A 21,353-nucleotide genomic window follows, 5' to 3' on the forward strand; every position below is an offset into this window, starting at 1 on the left:
AATGTCTCACAAATACGTTACTGACATAAGAATCGATACATCACCTGTACCACAGTACAACTCAAGCCTTTTAGGAAAAAATGGATGCAGAGCAAATCAATAAGCTATCGACAAATACCCTAGCACCAATTATTATATCTTTTAAAATAACAGCGATTTTAGAACAAGATTCGTAATTGTAATCACAAGTCAAACTTTCAAAACATTGGCATTTTCACTCTGAAATTTATTCTCGAAAGATGCAGCGGAAGTTGGGAAATCCGAGGTCATCACTGGTCACCGAGAAAATCTTCTCCGACCGTATTCAATTTAGCAAACGCGATTACCGAATGAATTCACAGGAATTGGAGGCAAAGAACTCAAATCTTCAGGGAAAGAAAAAAAGATCTGTTTGGACCGAAAAGGACCTGAATGTTCGCTTCAAAACACAGCGCGGCAGTAGGCACCCTTTTTCCTTGATCCATTCCCCCATCATTTACGGTCTCGAGACAAGAGAGAAACTCTTCGCAAAGGCGCTTGATTTACGCGAGTCGGCTTGAAAAATCCGATGGATAAGGGGGAGTCAGATGTACCCTTTGACACTGCGTACACGCTACGAGGAATATTGGAATATTAGGGAGGACGGAGGGAAGAGAAGGAGGAAAGAGGTAGACAGGCAGCGAAGAGGGTGGAAGTAATGAAAGAATGGCAAGGGTGGAGCCTCAAAGGACCTAACACAACAACGTAACTTGGAGTAACTTCACTTATCACGAACTAGAACCATTGAGGACCCTAAAATCCATGTCGTATAATAGAATTTGTATAATTTTAGGGATAAGTAGAATTAATGGGTAGTGGAGTACACAATATTGTTTTATCAAAGGGATTCAGGTGAATCACTGAATCTATGTGTATATACTTATCAGTGATTCACTTAAATCCCTTTGTCATAGGAATATTATATACTCCACTAACCAATACGTGCACTTATCTCCAAAATCATAAAAATTGCACCTGTAACCCTTGGCTCCTAGGGTCTTCAGTTAATGATACATACCTCCAATAGCAGCACGAACAAGTTTCAATCGTGAAATCAATTTTGGAGGATTTTCAGTACCCTTATGTCTCTCGGTACACAAAACTATCTCACTCGTTACTGATAGTCTCACAATAAATTTGAATTAATCTTAACTTATGATTATTATAGGTCAAGTTAGGCAATTTCAAGTTGTTGTGAACCAACAGAAGCTCCTTATAGGTGTTGTACTCCAAAGGCACGTCAAGGATGGAGCCTCGAAACCCTGTTCATAACTACTTAACTTGGCGAAACATTAATTATTATGAAATAGAAAAAATTAACTATACACCCTTGCAATAGCAGCACAAAACGGGATCAATAGTGAAATAAACTTTAGAGAATTTACAGTGGCTTGTCTCATGGTAGAGAAAACTATGTTACCTATTACTGATAGTTTCAAAATAAATCCAAGCAAAAAATTTGGAGTGAAGTTTATCCTGAGACAGGTAACAGGAAGGGACAAGGAAAGGTATACTGTAATTGTGTATGCGTGAAATAAAGCTATATTATTATTGTGTTATCATAATCAACTAATGACTATTTTACGTTAAGTTACACCATTTGAAATTGTTGTGAACCAACAGAAGCTTCTTTTGGGTTTCCTACTCCATGGTTACGTAAAGTTAAGTCATTTTGAACAAGGCTCAAGGGTTTGAGGAATCATTGAAACCAAGCTCCTCCTACACTCCTCCCTCCTTTCCCCACTCAAATAAATTCCAATTATGTCCTCCTCTCCAGTCGCTGGCGACGGTGACGAGGGATGAGGAAAGATTCAGGGAGGGGGAGCCAGCGTTAGGAATTCTGGGGGATGGCGAGTGGGGGAAGACAGGGCGGCGAGGGCAATCTTTTCGACCTCCCGGCCGAACGCGACCGACCTACCCAGCCAGCCATCCCACTAGCGATTCAACCGTATCCATTTCGCATCTCATCACAAGGAATCTCACTTCAGGCAGGGACGACGCACGAGAAATTACCGGGGAAGAAACGGGTGCGGTCGTGAATATTGGTGCACAGAGTACGGCTACTTGGGACCCGAAACGGGTGTTTTTCGGACGGTTGAGATGGAAATTCGAGGGAATCAAGTTAAAAAAATAGTATTCCTTGACCATTGATGGAGAAGATATTTCCACCACATATCCTCCTGAAATTCGACATGCTAAGACTACTTTTAATGCTTATGTCGACTAAAGTCAACTTTCTTAGGGGAGATGTCGTGGAACATAACTAATGAAAATAATAAACGAAGATATCATATTGCCCACAATTTTTAACCGAGTACTACATGCGTTTAGATTGTTATACAATCATCCTCAGGTACTATTTGAAATTAACAAAAATTCTAATTCCAATAGATATTTATATCTTCAAAATAGTGGGGGGAGATACCGTATGTTATATATCTACTATTAAAGAAGATATTCATATGCCAGACGAAATTTTATCTATTAATTATGTGTCATGGTGACCTCACACTCCTATCAATTTCAACGCAAAAATTGTCATTTGCTAAGGTCAAGAAAAAAGGTAGTATTACACTCCCAATTTAATTGCCATTTTCATTTGGTTTAAAAATAAAAACTCATTTTATCCTATGGAACTAACACCCAAACTAATTCAGGAGTGAATCCAATTCTGCTACCTATAAACTGATGCAAGAGCTAAGTCGATAACTCCATACAAATGGAAAAATAAGGAACTATGAATATTTTTTTACGTCTCTGGGACAAAGTTACCCCAGTAATACACGAATGGGGATAGTTGGAGGCAGAGGCGTGGCCAGGGGAGGGGTCCGGGGGGTCCGGACCCCTCCCGAAATATAAAAACAATCATTTTACGTCATAAGGGAAAACAAAATATTGAAAAACCAAGAATTTTCAAAATATTTCTCAAACAAATGAAGTTTTTTCGATTATTAAAAGAATTAAAATTAATGCAAAACCCTCTACTTAGTACCCTCTTTTTTAAAAATCTTCACCCCTGGTTTTGGACACCCCCCCGAACGATATTCCTGGCTACACCACTGGTTGGAGGGTGAGGAATAAAGAATGGGTAAAAGGGTTTCAAGGAAGCGGACTGGCGGGACAAAATGGGAGCGGAGTAAAGAGAGGCGTTGAGGTGGCTGCCGGGATCAAAGGAAGAGGCTCGGAGGTGCACGGCAAGGGGTTCATAAGGAGCGAGAGGGGAAGAGACGAGAAGGTGGAAAATCAGGAAAGAGAGCTGTGAAATGGGGAGGCAGAAGGATTTATTGGGGAGAGGCGCAGCGAGATTTTTTTTATCAAGACTGCGAGAGAATATGCATGGTGTAAAGGGGAAATTCTCGGGGAGAGGAGAGGTTGAAATAGGACTACTATTTTAATTGTTTGAAACTGTTTTACTGAGAAGGAGAATCAAAGGAAAATCAGGAAACGATCCGGACCTGGTTTTGCAAAATGATGCTGAGAACTAAAGGCTAAGCATTATTGGGTATGTTATTTGGAGGAAACGACCGAAAGCTAAGTTTAATGCGTCATGAGGGAAGACTATGGAAGGAATATGGAGAAAAACCCGGCGTCGGCATTTCTGCTCTTAAAGAAAGGCGCCATGGGGACCACGGTTTAACGTCCCATCCAACGGACTCAGTGTTGCGCTGGAAATTTCCTTCAAAAACATTCAATCAGAGACGGTTAGTCTCTGAAAATTCTCTGCCATCGTCGGGTTTTGAACCCGAGTCTAATGAAAAACACTCGCTAGGCCCGTACTCGTTAGTACAAGGAAGAAATTCGTATAAGTAATAACTGAATGAAAAATTAATTCTATATATGCTACCCAAAACAATCAATAGAGTTGTACAATGGCATGGAAATTGGAGAGCAACAACCTCAATTGGCAAATTTTTATGTCTCAGTAAAATAGCTATTCAACCACAAGACTGGTTTGGATAGGTTAAGGTAGAGCTCGCGTCGGACTAAGCCAGTGATGCGTGAATACCAAAATTTAGGGAATGGGAGCCAGTTACTTGGCGTCGCCTCTTCGTACTCTATTAGGGGGTCGGAAGGTTTCACCTCGGATTTGAACAATGGATCACGTTTAGCAGGCAAGCGCTCTATCCCATAAACCATAAATATTTTATTTATTCTTATCGATAAAAAATAAAAGAAACTGATGGTTGTCGAATCCCCAAATTTTTTGGATCTCTAGATAAAACAACAAATAGCCGAAAATAATTAACATTTCAAGTTACGGAGGCATAATATAAGTTCAAAGTTATGCAACACTCCTCACAGATCGGTGTGAATGGATACCTAAGCAACATGATATGGGAAATTTTCTGTCAGTGGAAGCATTCTCAATCGTGGAATTTTCACGAATGAGTAACATTTTGGCAAGAATTTAATCATTAATTTTATATAAAAATTTATATTATTTAAACATAATATTCATAGCAGTCAGCTATGAAAAAATACTGATTGTACTGATAAGTTTCATTTACCTTCATGAAACCTTGTAGCCATGACCAGAGGGGTTTCTCTAACAATTAAATACTACTTACGAATTCCAGCAATCATGAAGCAAGTACATGAAAACATAACAGGATGGAAGTACCTGAAATAATAAATAAACATGTATAAGAATCACTAAAATCACGAGGTAAAAGTTATCTACAATACATTACACACAGTTATAGCTCAATAACTACGAAACAAACTTTAAAACACGAATGTATGTTTTGAAAGATACAAATAATAACTTCAATTTATAGCCTATACATGCTAGTAAATTGGAATAATAAAATAAACAATAACACCTTTAACCTTTAAAAATAAAAAATAAAAATCCCTCTAGTTTTTAAAAATCTTAAATAATTTCTATTCTTCACTTGGTGATGTGATATCCAGGGAATCGCCATTTTCATTGAATTTCAAAAATTAGATTTCCTCTGCTATCTCCTTCTTCGCATCATAGTCAATCATTCTTTTTTTTCAAAGTTCTCTCTATTACAAAAAAAATAGATTTTTTCATAAACTTTTATGTGGACAAAATGTTACTTAACTAAATTCTCGTGCAAAGGAAAATCAGTGTTTTAATACTAACCAACGATGGAGAGGCAGTGGAGAATGAATCACCCAACTCAACATGCAGATTTCCCCTAAAAAAATAGGCACACATGGAAGAACATATTTTTTTACACCTTCGCGCCGCAGTAGGTGTCGCTCATCATGAGTTTTTACACGAAAGGCGAAAAATTTTAAATTTCGATGACCATTTCCGCTTCGCTGGAAACCGCATTCATTTGTTTCACCTCGACGAGGAATAAGATAAGCATGGATGGCTGCATAGGATAATGTTCTCGTTTTGTTTTTTCCTTCGACTTGTTTTATTTGAACATAAGGCCAATGAAATTTCGATCCTATGGAAATTAATTACGCAAACAGACATTTTGCTGTCGAGGAGTCTCTAAATACGACGAGTCAGCGCTTTGAAAATTGGTGTTGAATAAAATATCAAGTTTTGATCGTAGATCGGTATTTTTAAAATGTTGCGATGAGATAAAATTCGCGAAATCCATTCCTTCCACGCGTTAATCAAATATTAAACTCGTTTTTGTTACGGAAATTGTACACCATTAATTGGTATTTTTACATCTTTTTCTGACCCTCCATTTCCTTTTTAAAATTAACAAATGTAATATGCGTTAAAGCAGAGTATAATTCCAATAATAAATTTCCAAAATAAATATAACTGGGGTGACACTTGTGCTTTATACTCAACGGTACGAAATTATTAAAGTCATAAGTTGGCCAATATGTATGTATCTTGTCAGTGATTGAGTAAAAATAATTATCAGAAGACACAGTAATATGGTATATTTAATGTTTTTCTAACAAATTAATGCAATAAAACGGGATTTGATTACAATATTTTTTATAAGACCTGCTGACGTACCTATACATACAACGCAGCTTTATAGCATGTTTAATTCAACACACTTGCCAACTATAATTTCAACAACGCCTGTATCCCCTGCAAAAATAATCTACATACACGTATCGTCATCGAGATAATAATTTGAGAAATATTATTTTTTGGCTAATATTTATCCAGAAACATCATAAATTTACTTGTATTAAAAGTTATAATTTGCAGAAGTACATCACAATTAAAGTTTTAACTAAACATGCCGAGGTGAGGTTTTTTAATACTTTGAAAAGGGTACCAGGGCAGAAGTCTAGCACTTAGACCTAAGTCCGTTTTCAGTACGAAGAGTTGGGCAAAAAAGTTGTTTTACGAATCAATATGGCCGTAGGTAAATTTAAGAATCTCTTCCGCAATGCAAATGTGAAAAGTACAGTGAGAAAGTAAAAAAAAAGAAAAGTAGAGAAACCTATGTAGAAAACGCATAAACACGGTGTCGCATCCCGACGCCTTCGCCGGGACGTAACGACAATCGCGAGTCGCAAGAGTCGAGTGGCTGCCTCCTGACTCGCGGGTGTGGTCGAGAATCGGGGAAAATATGAATAAAATTCCCGCTGGATACTAGTGAGGGTATTTATTGAGAGTAAAATACAGGTCCCCTCTAATTACTCCAGCTCGTCGAGACGCCGGAGGGATCCAGCCCGGCCGCTTCCTCTCTCTGGAGAGGACTGCGCACACATCCTCCTCTTGCGTAGATAAAAGGCCAAAGGGCTCTGCTCTTCATCATGATGTTGATAACAGCCCACCGCCCCCCAAAGGCAGGCATGACCAGAAGCAGGGCCGTAGATAAAAGGCCAAAGGGCTCTGGGGGTGCATGCAACACCTCCCCCTTTTACCAGAGAGAATCTTCCACACGATTCTCTCGACAAACTGCACACATGCCAAGCAGATATACATACATGTTACACACAAAAAAAAAATGAATGCTGGAGTCACTGATACAAAAGTGAAAAAAAATACACACAGTTAAAGCACTAACGTTTTCCCGATTGTGGCGTATTGCTACCACCCGTTCTCGATACTAATTGCTGGCTTGAACCCGGAAGGGGTACCATCGGTAGATTTACCGTATCAGATGGTGGACTTTGATGCATTTGTTCTGTAGATGTATGCACCTTACTAACAATTTTTGGCTTAAAGATTATACATAAATCTTTACATTCACGGCGTCCCCTGTCATCTGAATACGGGATCAACCTTTTTAAACAACATTTACAACAACAACAATAAATCATTACAAGTAATATGAGAATCAAAGATACATAAGTAAATGTAGAAATTTTCTTGTGCTCATAGATGTGAGCTTGGTCCCAACTCTCCTTTTCAATTAATTGCTCCACCTCCGAGACCTTTACACTAGCATATTTTAAGTCATCCAAATGCCGAATCAAAGGCGAAAACGGCAAGTTTAATTTTAATCTCGCAAAAGATACTAAATCCTCCTCTGATAAACAGCAATCAAAGGTCAATGAAAAAGGAGGTATTACATCATCCTTGGAATTATTATATTTAAGGTTTATATCACCCTGGAGAATAGCACCAGTGCTATAACCTTTGCAATAGTCATTAAACATTAATTTTCCTGTGCCACTTATGGTAACGTCGTAAGGGTCATCACCCTTACATAGCACGGTGACCTTTTCAGGTCCTGGAGAAACAAATAACCACTCCCTCGATCCTAAACGAGTCCAGAATGTTTTTTCTAACGACACAATTCTTCGATCACAATTTAATGGTATTGAGGAAGCTGATAGAAGCAACTGAGTTTCACAATCATCAAGCACGTGCACAAGTCTTAGTGGGCATGTTTGCTTACACAATCGTGCATTTGCACTCACCAATTTACAATCAGCAAAATCTTCTCTGGAAAGTTTTGTTACATATCTCCCACTTTTATCTAGCAGCAGATACTCTCTCTCCGGCTGGATAAAAATAAACTTCATTGACGTGCCGTTAATCTTAATAGGTAATGGTATTACATGGTACACATTAAATCTTACTAAGTTACTCAAGGGAATTGAAATAACATATCCCAATACGTGATTAGATAGAAATACATCCAGCTCTAGCATTTTGAGAAGTTTACTTCGGTAAGCCACACCTTGAGGGAAAGGTAGGGTTAGGTCTTTAGGAATGTCTGCCTTGTGCTTGTCAAACATAGTCATTATTTCTTCTGGGCTAATAATTTGTGGCTGCAGCACTCCCTTTTGCGCGTTTATTAGTGAGTCTATCACAACAGTATACTGATAGGAGAGTTCTCCGATGGCTTGACTTAACTGTTGGACATGTTCGTTCCCTGATAAGACCAAAATAATATACTTTGTATGATCAATCAGTTCTCCCGTTGTTTTATCAATATAATTTTCTAACCTTCTCAATCCTTCAGAAAGTATTTTCTCATTTCCCTCGACGTCTATTAATGACTGATTGACAGCTGAAATAGTGGATTTCATGAGAGTTACTTGTTTCTTCACAATAGTTAGAAGGTCCTTATTTTCAGCTTCCAGGTTACCTATTTGCCCTGTATAGTACAATGCATCTGCGTCATCCAGGGTCCCAAAAAGAACTTTACTTACTTCCCCTATAAAATTAAAAAGGCCTCTTCTTCGCCTATCAGGAGATCTCGAACGGGAAGTTAACTGCTCCATTATGTCCTTTAGTTTATAAATTCTATTCAAATCATTTCTCAGTCCATGAAACGTAGTTCGGCACCCAGTCAGATGAATCCACGAAGCATTCTGATATTTCCTGCAGAAGTCTTCAGTTAACGAAGCATAAGTATTTACTACGGCCAAGTTTCCTTCCAGTTGAGTGACATTTACGTAGGTGACTAATTTCCATTCACTACTATACATTTCCGCCTCTCCTTGTGAATCGTAATACAGCCCAGGTGATTGTTTGTACTCTTCTATTCTGTGGTCTTCCCCCTTTCCGATGGTCGCGAGACTCAAACAGAGGAAGATGCAGGCTCCCCTCTCCATTTTTAGGATCCTGCGGAAGATTAGAAGAATATCTTTAGCCGGTTGGCATGGACTTTCACCTCCGACCCCCTTCTCCTCCTTATCGTAACATTCACTCCGTCCACCCCTGTGACATCATACGGACCGATCCACTGAGAAGATAATTTCTTTGAACGCCCCCTTCTAACGGCTTCGTCATGCAACAGGACCCTATCGCCCACTTTAAATATCTCCAAGTGAGTAGTCCTGTCGTAAATTTCCTTACTTCTTTGTTTTGCTTTTAGTAAGACTTCTCGGGCCCTCATGTGACTACTTTGCATCCTATCCCGCAATTCCTTCACGTAGTCGTCATACGTGTACGAGGGAACTGAGGGGTCCTTTTGCAATATTCCTGTGTGTCCCCCGAGAGGTGAGTCATGATATTGCTTCAATATTTCTCTTTTTCTTTCCTCGCATGGATTGGCAACACCATCCGTCTTCTCTTCAGCATCCAAAGAGTAAATTCTACTTAACGCGTCAGCATTAGCATTCTCCGATCCCTTCTTGTATACCACATCGAAATCGTATTCCGCCAATTTGATTCTCCATTTCATCAACCGAGAGCTCGGGTCCTTTACATTGAATACCCAAGTCAGCGGCTTATGATCTGTGACTACGGTGAATCTTTTGCCGTAAAGATAAGGACGGAAGTACTTAACTCCCCATACGATGGCTAGCATTTCCTTCTCCGTCGCGGAGTAATTTACCTCAGCTTTACCGAGCGTACGGCTTGCATAAGCCACGGGCGGATCCTGCCCAATGATGCCTTGAGATAATATAGCCCCCAACGCGTAATTGCTCGCGTCGGTCGTGAGAATGAATGGGCGTGAAAAATCTGGGTATTGAAGAACTGGCTCCGTAATCAAAAGATTTTTCAGTTTTTTAAAAGCATCTTCTTGCTCGTCCTTCCATTCATACTCTGCATCCTTTTTCAATAAATCATGTAGAGGTTTAGCTATCAGTCCAAACCCCGGTATGAAGCGGCGATAATACCCCGCCAATCCAAGAAATTCCTTCAGCCTTTTTACTTTATCCGGCCTGGGGAAATTTTTCACCTTCTCCACAGTCGAGGGATTTGGTTTGACCCCCGTCTCTGAAATCACATGCCCCAAGTAGTTCACTTCCTTGCGAAGAAACTCACATTTTTCCGGCTGCAATTTCAAGTTGTGTTCCCTTAGCCTTTGGAACACTTCTCTCAAGCGCTGATTGTGCGTAACTAGGCTATCTCCATGCACAACTATATCATCAAGGTAAACATAACAGTGTAACCCTTGTAAACCGCTCAATACCGTATTCATAAGGCGCTGAAAAGTAGAAGGAGCTCCTTTAAGACCCATCGGCACTCTTTGAAACTCATAGTGAGCTCCTAAGGCACTAAACGCCGTTTTAAATTGGTCCTTCCGATCCAACGGGATTTGGTAGAACCCACTTGCCAAATCTAATGTGCTAAAATATCGTGCCTTTCCCAATTGATCCAAAATGTCTGTAATATTTGGCAATGGATAGGCATCGCCCACCGATTCTTCATTTAATTTTCTGAAATCCACCACTATTCTCCACTTTTTATCTCCCGTAACGTCAGCTTTCTTCGGTATAACGAGTATTGGGGAGTTCCATGCACTTTTACTGGGAACAATTATCCCCTCTTCTAGCATTTTCTCCATCTGCCTTTTTACCTCTTCCTTTTGAGATTCAGGGAGTCGGTAGGGTCGAGTATTAATGGCTCCTCTTAAATTGGGAGTGGGAATCTCGTGACTCAACGTCTTAGTGTGCGATAACTTGTCTCCAGGCAAATAAAACAAATCTGCGAATTCTTCGCACAATTCAGTGATCACTCTCTTTTCTAGATCACACAGATGCTCTTGCCTTAAGCAACTCCGTAAAACTTCTTTCCTTGACAAATTATTTTCAACATTGCATTGAATTTCTTTCATATCAGTATCCACAGATTCCAACTCAACAGGGGAAATCTCTACCTCTTGTTCCTCATCGCTGATATTCAAAATGCTTCCAATGCACTCTCCATCCACAGATTCCAACTCAACAGGGGAAATCTCTACCTCTTGTTCCTCATCGCTGATATTCAAAATGCTTCCAATGCACTCTCCCATCTTCCCCTCCGTCAAAGCTGATGCTAAGAAGACACCCTCTTTTATCTCTTTCTTGTTTATCACTCCCACCCCCGTGGATGCAGTAGGAATTTTTACTCGCACTTCACTACGGGAGGGTATAGATATTTTTCTAATCTCCTTAGTTACGTCTTCCATGGATTCTTTTGAGTCAAAGTCCATGAGTAGGCCTCTCATGTAGACCCTTTTTTGTGTACAATAAATCACTGCGCCAAGATCATTCAGGAAGTCCCTACCGAGAATTCCATCTACTTCAAGACGAACATCGGCTCCCTCTATCAAATGAAAACCATGTTGCATCTCCTTCCCTTTCGCCTCCAATAATATGGCCGCTTTCCCTTTTGTCTTGATGGGCTTATCAGTAATGCCTCTTAATAGCAAGTAGTCCTCCGGCCAACACCTGGTTTCCCCCTTCAAGGACTCCATTTTAATAATACTCACATCTGCACCGGTATCAATTAGAAGACGCAAGATGCCTCGTTTGCTCTCTCGACTCTGGAAGGTTATCGTATCGGCTACGTCACAGCGACTCGGCCCTTTCGACAATTTTCTTACTTCCGACAGACGAAAGCTCTTATCTCCTTTCCCATTCAGCGACCGCGAGTTATCATCCATAATTTGACGCGGCTGTGGCGATCCATTTTCGGAGGATTTGGCTCTTGGTCTGCGACAGTCTCTTGAAAAATGGCCTAATCGCCCGCAGTTAAAACATTTCACACTTTCTACCTTTTTTATCTCCTTCTCTTTCATGTTTACCTTCCCTTTAAGGTAGCATTTTTGCGCTGAATGCCCAGGCTTGCCGCAATTTTCACATTTAAAATATCCTTTCATATTCCCTCTTTCTTTCAGTGACAATATGGCACTCTCCTCTTCTAGGGCGACTTCTACCGCAGCAGGCAATAGTATAACTTCTCCCTTACTCCTCACAATTGTTTGTATGCGCTCATTAGCCAGCCCTTGAACAAAGCAAGCTTTCGCGAGATGGTTAACTAAGGCTAAAGCGCCGGCGATCTCTTCCTCTTGAGATACTCGTCTGGCCGCTTCCCTCAATTCCGTTTGCATAGAATCTATGCGATTACCCCAACTTGCAATGCTCTCCGTCGGACCTTGCTTGGAGTTAAACATTGCGCATGCGTAATAGTCTAGGGTACGTCTTGTAGCATAGTTTTCTTCTAAAATAGCTCTCACTTGGGGCCACGTGTGAGCGTGATCTCTGACGAGAATTTTTGAACGAGCATCCCCCGTTATCCGAGCCTTCACGAACTTTAATAATTTGTCATGATCGATCGGATTTACTAACTCGAACACAACGTCCACGTTTTCTAAAAACTCCCGGAGTTCTTTCTTGTTCCCGTCGAATGGCTTATTAACAATCTTTATGGCTTCCGAAATACTGCAGAACGTTCCGCGGCTATCAAGGCCTTCTGAGCTAGTCATCGTTGTGACGGACATTATGACAATTAGCAGACAAACTTAGTAAGGGCGATACAAAGGGCAGAGGAAAGGAATCAGGGTGGCTTACTTACAGTAAAGCCGACTTCTCCTTTGTACTCTCTCTCAGCGCAGCTTCCTCTCTAGACGAACCGCTGCGATGAGGTGATGCCGAAATCTCAGGGGTGGCGGCGACTAGTCGGTAGAGCCTCCCCTCTCAGCGCCTGATGTCCTCTGCTTCTCAGTGAGGCTCTTCGGTGGCCTTCTCAGGTCTCCACACTGCGGCCACGACGACGATTCTCGAAATACCCCACACACCTAACACCAGTTTTAATGTCGCATCCCGACGCCTTCGCCGGGACGTAACGACAATCGCGAGTCGCAAGAGTCGAGTGGCTGCCTCCTGACTCGCGGGTGTGGTCGAGAATCGGGGAAAATATGAATAAAATTCCCGCTGGATACTAGTGAGGGTATTTATTGAGAGTAAAATACAGGTCCCCTCTAATTACTCCAGCTCGTCGAGACGCCGGAGGGATCCAGCCCGGCCGCTTCCTCTCTCTGGAGAGGACTGCGCACACATCCTCCTCTTGCGTAGATAAAAGGCCAAAGGGCTCTGCTCTTCATCATGATGTTGATAACAGCCCACCGCCCCCCAAAGGCAGGCATGACCAGAAGCAGGGCCGTAGATAAAAGGCCAAAGGGCTCTGGGGGTGCATGCAACAACGGAAATAAAGGTGAATATGTTATAAAATAGTAGAAAGATGTGTTATGAAATAGTAGAAAAGAAAGTAGTAGAAAGATGGATACCTAATAGCAAAACAAAAGAAGAAAAAGAGAACGGTAAAAAAATTCACGCCTTAGGCACTACTTAAGGATGAACAATAGCTGCACTATCTCAAAACTAATACGTTCGAAGAGTAAAACGTTCAACTGGCAACCTGTTTACGCCGTGTTACACGGGGCACGTACTTGCACAATCTGAAGTGTGTAGGAACGCGCAGACAAAATTGCGTCGTATAAAGCGGTGAATTGCTAGAACACATGCGAGAACGCGTGGACGTGAGATGAGAAAATTTCCCGTTCTAATTTCGTTTATGCATTCGCGCAATTCCCCGCCATTCTTAGAAATTAATGCAGTTCTAACCTGCGCAATTCCGTGCCCCGTGTAAAATGGCCTTTACTTCTCTCTAATTGCTCAACACAAATGGCTTCAGGATATAAAGATGCTTACAGGAAAAAATATATTCAGAGGGAAAATTTCCAAAGCAGTCGGATTTATAGTAATAAATGTACAGATACATGAAGAATAAATGGTCAACTGTGAAAATAAATCTATGCCTTCAAGGCTGATGATAAAAAGTTAATAACTGGACACAAAGAATTGTGACAATGGTTTTGAAAATACGTACATGAAACCTGGTAACTTCAGAAATTTAATATGAAAGATAAATTGTTATCTATGGCTCAAATTACACTGACTTGCTTTGGGTGCACTCTGATTATAGAAGAAAAGGTATGAGAAAGCAGCTAATGGAAGAAGTTCATGATTATGGTCGAAAAGTGCACTGTAAAATAGCATCCGTTGCAACCATGAACTTTCAAAGAGTAAGAGCATTTTACGAAAAACTTGGAAATTTAAGATTCAAGACGGCTGAAATCGTTGTGATCAAATAAGGTAAAAACATGCAAAACAAATTGGAAGTAAAAATGGCGATAACGAGATGATTCTTGCCATTTTTCAAGGAAAAATATTTGTAAAACGGCCTTTAGACGAAGGAGAATAAAATGGAAGCAAAAAGTGAGGGCATGAGAGAAATGATATGTGGGAGGAGATTTGCGGGTGCCTGGCAAAGACGGGTAGGGAAAGAGCGATTGGCAGCCTCCAAAAGAGAGATTGGAAAAGTGAAAGAGAGGAATTGGAAGAAAGGAATATCGCGTTTCTTGGGGCAAAGGGGGTGGGGGGGGGGGGGAGGTTGAGGCAGCGAGGGAGCTTTGAAAGGGATTGGGTTGAAGCGACGACGCGCTGGAAGAAAAATCCGTTTTGCCCTCTTCGATTCGGAGATATGAAAACGATTTCATGAATTCCTCAAGAGCGTATGGGATGTTTGTTCAAATGGAAGGAGGCTTGAGCAGTCTAGATAGCCGATATTTGAAGGCAACCTCTTTTTTTCTAGGTATAGCTTTGGTACTGGGAATTCATGATTGAATACTGGAAAAAGGCAATAAGGTTAGATTTAGCTCCCATCTCCAGTGCGATCACCATGAAACATCCCATTTAAAAAAAAACTTTTGTTTCAAATCAGCGATTAAAAGCCTGAATGGGTGAATAATGCCATATGGTGCGAAACATTGACCAAGTGTTTAAAAATAAATACCTTAAAGTAGGCACGAAAATTTGCGATGAAAATTGCCACCAAGACGGGCTGTCGCTTTCGAGAATTAATAATACCGACACATGAGGGTGAGAAAGAGCTCCATACAATAAGCACATTTCTTAAGGTGAAAAGCATACTAACTAACTAACTAAGCAAGGAAAAAGATAAAGGCTAAACGTCTTGCATTGTTCATGAGAAATTTGAATTATACTTTAAAGTATAAAAAATGGTAAATTATCAAAAGGATGTCATAGGTAATGATTGTGATCATTAAGATTGGTGAGGGTTGGTCTTTACTAGGCAATTGAGCATTGGGAAGGAAAAAAGGTATAAAAATTATAAAATAGTGTCGTATAAAACGAAGAATGCTTAGTCTAAACGATGACCTCCTTCATTGACGGTTTTTGCTTAGAAGTATAATGAATAAAAATAGCGGATAGCCATTCTTTATTGGATTACCGAACGTTGAGTACATATAAATTAGTTCTTTGACATGAAAAATATTTTTTAGACAGCATTAGACATGATATTAGTTATTTTTACTCATCAACTTGCCAATGCCTCTGGAAAGTTTTGTCAGTGAAATGTTTTTGTGAACATATAATTTTATACCTAATGGAACTATTTCGAAAGAAATGTAATGACGAAAAAGTAAGTAATCGTAGAAAATGTAAGTTCAACTTGATGAGAAAGTCGTGCGTTAAAACTGTCCTTGCCCATCGAGATTTTACGAGTGAGCTGGAGGTCAATATCAAACCCTAAAGATCTGCGACAAATTACTAGAGAGCCATTTTAGCCTCGTAAAGTCCAGGTTACCATTCACCGCCAAAGGCTATCATTCAATAAACTCTTACGCGGCACCCAAGCTCTTTCGTTTAATTTAGGAGAAACCCATCGAGGCAATCTACCCCAATCCATTCATTCTATGAGTGAGCGGGCGGGAATGACTCATCTGGGTGCTCTTTGAGCAAATGTAACCGCGGCTCAATTGCACCGTGAATAACGGCGCTTCAAACAGTCGCATGAAAGGGCTGGGGGAGGCCACGGCAGAACCATTTTATGAGAGCACTGAATCAAAGCAGGCCCCACTTACCCTTTGACGTTTCAGCGCGGTCAGAAACATGTATCAGATGTTTAAGGGGATTTAAGCACCGCGTCAGGTACCTATTTGAAAACCGGCACGATTCTTTTACTCTAACGTGACCTCAATTCTTTTCATATTGCGGAATATTTCTGGAGAAAAATCTCCCGCAAGGGAAGGAAGGATGAAATGAAGGATGCAAATGAAATGAGTACCGAACAGAAGGACTGATATTTCTACTTCTTCGATATCAAAATATAAAATATACAATGCGAGAAACTGGCCATGTAAAATTTCATCAACAAAAACATTGCTAATAAAAAACCGTAAAGAGTCGGAAAAAGCAATCTATTTTAAAGTGAAGATTAATGTATCCTTTTATTAAAGTTTTTTTACCTAGTTAGAAAATGATATATGAAAACTGTGAAATTCTGATATTGATATGAGTAGAATTAAAATGCGACCTGAAAAATATTATAAATAAAAAAATTGCAAGATTTATGCGTGCAGTTGCAATTGAATGAAGAAGAAATTCATTGAAGGGTAAGTTTTCATACTAAAAGCAGCAGTTTGAGTCCTAGAATAGGCTACAATAAGGTCACTACAATATCGCAAAGGGAAATATTTCAATGAAAATGCTTGAAATTCCAGGGTTTAAGTCAAGAGATACTTGAAAGCGATCTATGAAACGAGTTTATTGCCTATTTGAGACATCATTAATCTTCATTGATAACGTACGTCATATATAAATAACACTTCAAAGGTGATCATATCCTCACAGACACTTTCCTTGTTCACTTTATTACTCAACAAGCATTTCTAAAAATAATAACATCCCATATTAAAGTAGTTAAGGCGTGGGAACTGTAAGAGAGATGCTATAAAGAAACTGCACGAGTAAGTATTGATATAATTTGCCAAAGGGAGAAACCAAAGCTTAACGTGATGTTAGGAAGAAATGTAATTATCTCCCTGTGCTGATGCGCGCAATATATCCCAAGTAGCAGAAAATGTTGCATGGATATCCAAAAAAGGTTGAAAATATTCAAATGTCGTTACATCCAACCTGTCACATTCCCTGGATATTTTATGGATATTCGGCAATAATATCCATGAAAAATAATCCAGGGAATATTCATATAATATTTTCACCGAATGGCGTGATTATAGCGCTAACTAGTGGCATTCTCGAAACGGAAGTGCGAGCCGTATAGACCAGCGTTGACGGCCTGGTTGCCTGGTGACGGAAGTTTGTTGAACACTTTAAACGTTTGATTAGAGAGTCTTGTGAGTATTGTCCTTAAGGAATCGAGTGGAATCCGCGAATTCATAGTTTGAAAGCGAAGTTAGAATTTGTGAAGCAGCAGTTTTTGGTACTCCATGCATATTTTATAGATATCCAAGTAACTGTGCAATAATTTAAATGGATGCTAGCAATGGATATTTATTGAACATCTTAAAGTGGGAACTTTGGACATATTCTGGATATACATACAAGGTTATACAAATATACTTGATATCTTATGGATATTAAGGAGGTTATTTAATAACATTAAATGGATATTGTATGGATATTATCTGTTGCTTGAGTAGATTTTACACAAGGAGAAAATGTTATTTTTTTCCTAGCCATCCTGCTGAATGACCTCACTCCGCAGTAGACAGAATGACGAGTTCCTCTTCGCAACACTTTTCCCGACAAAACAACCCTCTAGCCTGATTCCAACAGACCTCCACCGCCCTGTATCGCATGGCAATATTCGCGACCGAGTGTCAGCCATAGACGGACTTCCCTTTTACCCGACGCGCCTGGAATCGATCCCCTACCCTCCCAATTGGGAGCACTCGGGAGTGAGAGAAGAGGTAGTTGAGAGAGAGAGGAACACCAGTCGTCTGCACTGCATCCGGAAAGCCACCACCACGGACTCACCCTCCCCATCCTCCTTCCTCCCCGACTCAGAGGCCAGTAATGTGTGCTATTCATACTTATACGTGAAGTACAGGAAAAGTAGCTTATTCAACAAATTTATCCATTAGATCCGAATCATGCAATACCTACAATTAAAATAAAATGTCGTGGGAATAAAACTTAGCGTTAAAAAGTCAAGCATTCATATGACAGTAAATAGGGCAGGGGAACTGTAAATGAGATACTTTAAAAGAACTATCGATGTGGTACCGATGTGATTTTTCGATGTAATTTTGAACGAATGTTACGAATAGAAAATTATTATTCTATTCACTCAGCGGTGGGGTCAGTCAGCAGGATGGCAAGGAACAATATAATTTTTTCTTTGGGTAAAATTTATGCAGCGTGCACCACTGCAGCAGTGCGTGGAGGTAAATGAATTTCTTCCTAAAGTCATATTATACTTTTTTTACCACTCTGGAATATTAAATCGGTACTTATATAGTTCTTATATGGTACATAATTTACATTTCCCAGGTCTTCATTACTTCCTTATGATTTGATACGACTTCATATTTTTTTGCCTACTTTGGTGGTCATTGATTTAATGTGGAATGGAGCATTTCATCTATACCGCTAACTCTCCCGACTGGGTAGAACATAATAAGTGGGCAGGTATTTGGATGAGGTGGCCATTTACGTCGTAAAGAGGGGCAGGGAAGGAAAGGTGAGGGAAACCAAGCGTCGGAAAAATGCGCCAAGGGGACCGGGGCTTAACGTCCTATATGACTGACTGAGTGCAGTACTTCAATAGCTATAGTATTATACTATAGTATTTTATTATTAATTAGTATTCCACTAAAAATCATGTAGTGATCGAGCAGTCTCTAAAAAATTTCACCATTGCCAGGACTTGAACTCGGACCCGTGAGATATGATCATATCTCCTCAAACCGATCCTCAGGAAACCATCATAGCCTTATGAAGAGAACAGGATTATTTAATTCTTGTTTCCACAGCAGTGACTAGAAGAGCTGGAACTCACATAAAAACTGCATGCGATGTCGTGTAGCTGGGATTTGATTAAGTAACTACTTTGGAGAAAGGAACTAGCTGTAGCAAGTAACTGTGTAACATACTGTGTGGAATCTAAGACAGAGCAGAAGTTAATAATGCCGTTGAAGCACCCAACACAAACCTATTCCTAAGAAAATGAGCAAATGGGTGAAAAGAGGTATAAACACTTATGATGCAATGGGATTCAAAATGGTAGAATAATAGAACCGTATTGAACGGTACGTAGTTCAGAGATGTCAGTATTCGGTTAAAGAATTTAATCTATCTCGTTATTCATGGGGGCAACAAATTCCTTTGCTTATAAGAGTAGCGGCCTCAAGGAGCTATGGATCCTATGTTGCGACTCAATTCTTAACAACGTCATAGAAATGGAAAAGCCGCCGTTCATAGAGCAACACGTGGAGCAGATTTCAACGAGAAACGTCGGCAAATTTCCCCTTTCCATGACCGTCCCACCAAGTTTGGCCCAAAAGCCTTCCCATGCCTTCGTTCTCTGGGAGAGGCCCAAACTCCCAAGGTGACTCTCAAGTCCCTTATCCGTTTCCCTCGTTGAAAAAAAACGAGACGATGGATTTGGCCGGCGTCAACTCGCGTGAGTTTGACGCGTCACCAATCCACCGCATCCAGGAAATATATCTGCGGATGGAATTTGGCGACGACTGTCGCTCTTGACGCATGACACCTGAACTGACTGATCGTTGAGCGTGTTTAATGTTGACCATTTTCCGAAGAATAAGCTGTAAGTATGTATACGACGCAAACTTGACCTTACTGATCGTCGAGTTTGTTAAAATTTTGACCATATACCTAAGAATAAGCTGTAAGTACACATACGACTGGAAAAGTTATTAATTTTGAAAGAATTGGCTATTTTAAAGTCTTATTTTTCTTTGAAGAGTACTGGAAAATGCCAGTACATCTCACAAGATCTGATGACGTATCAGTTATAATTTTACACAGATTTGATGGAGACTATAGTCGTTCACTGATTTACCACTCATAAAAGTCGTCAATATATTTGCTTTTTAACCACTTTAACGCTATAGAGATAACATTATACTGATTTTAAATGCAAAGTATTTATATTTATTAAATAGTGATTTTTTGTTCATTTTCTTGATTAATATCTTCGTCAAAATGCCTCCTGGATATCGGTAAAGGTAACAAACAAGAATACTTTACAAGAAAAATTACCATGTTATTAATTTTTTCAAAGAATAAATTCCAACATATGAACCAATGATTTCATATTTAGGCCCGCATATCTTGAAGATTATCGAATGATTTGTCGAACAGTCATTTGAACGTATTGATTGTAATTCCGTGAATTCTTGACCACTGGCAAGATAAATTTCGTATCTATCCTCTTGCGTTCGTAAAATAAGAATTATAGAGTTGAAGACTAGGAATAGGAATTCTTGCCAAGATTTTGTGAAGTCTTAATCCCTATTTCATGGAATTAGCGTGGAATTCCGCTCCGTTAAACAGAGATATGACACGAGTGCATTTTCTTTCCTTCAACCATTCCGCTTGAAATCATCGCAACTATCCCAAAATGCTCCGAACCCTCTGAAGTGAAGAGTGATGTAACGTATACACTTCCTTGATGTTTATTTCAATACTTCAGTGGATGTTTAACTTTTTCCGTCAACACAGCTTAGAAAAGTTATAGGGTCATAAGTTTTCCTGAAGTTTCAACTTGGGCTTCGTTTTGGGCTAATTTCCAATTCTTCTTCGGGGCTATGGAATTCCAAGTCGGAAGGAAAATTTTTATTATATTTAGGACTAAAGTGGTATAGGCGCTTTCTACAGAAGATTCAATATTCAGAAGAGTCAATGATATAAATCAAGAAGATTCAAAGATAAATGCAAGGTTTTGTGGAAGGTAGAAGGTAAGTTCATAAAGCATAATAACTACCGTTTTCAGGAGCACTCGTTGGAAATGTGAAGACTAGATTTTTCTTATTTCTCTTTCAAATGGCTTAATGAATGTAAGCTATGTTTCCTAAAACTTGAGCAACATAAATCAAAATGCATTAAATTCAATTTTTGTAATCATTAAAGCATAAATTTAATGAAACCGCCGCTGAAAATTGATGCAAACAACTTATATTCACTCAGAAAATGTTCTCTGCATTTACCTGATCCATTACTATTGCTTATTAGGGCTATCCAAAAATATTTTAAAAACCCTAAATTTTTCTGACCGTTCAAATTAAAATCTCTCTCATCTTATACGCGATGAATTCGGACAGAGATTCAGTGGAAAACCGATGAAAATTTAAGAATGGCCGGAAATATATGGAAAAGTTATTGAATTCACATTCTTCAATACGGTGAAC

General features: G+C 39.7%; 1 protein-coding gene and 1 long non-coding RNA gene across 2 annotated transcripts in view; both read right to left on the reverse strand.

Annotated features, from left to right (window-relative positions):
- LOC124155829 (trithorax group protein osa-like) overlaps positions 1-21,353 on the reverse strand; it is an 846,253-nt gene that overhangs the window by 79,164 nt on the left and 745,736 nt on the right. The window lies entirely within an intron of this gene.
- Positions 8,746-12,977, reverse strand: LOC124155830. Its single transcript, XR_006864235.1, has 2 exons — positions 12,665-12,977; positions 8,746-9,001 (listed from the first exon to the last, which is right to left on the reverse strand). It is a non-coding gene; the product is annotated as an uncharacterized LOC124155830 (long non-coding RNA).

Source organism: Ischnura elegans, chromosome 3 (assembly GCF_921293095.1).
Source record: "Ischnura elegans chromosome 3, ioIscEleg1.1, whole genome shotgun sequence".
NCBI lineage: Eukaryota > Metazoa > Arthropoda > Insecta > Odonata > Coenagrionidae > Ischnura > Ischnura elegans.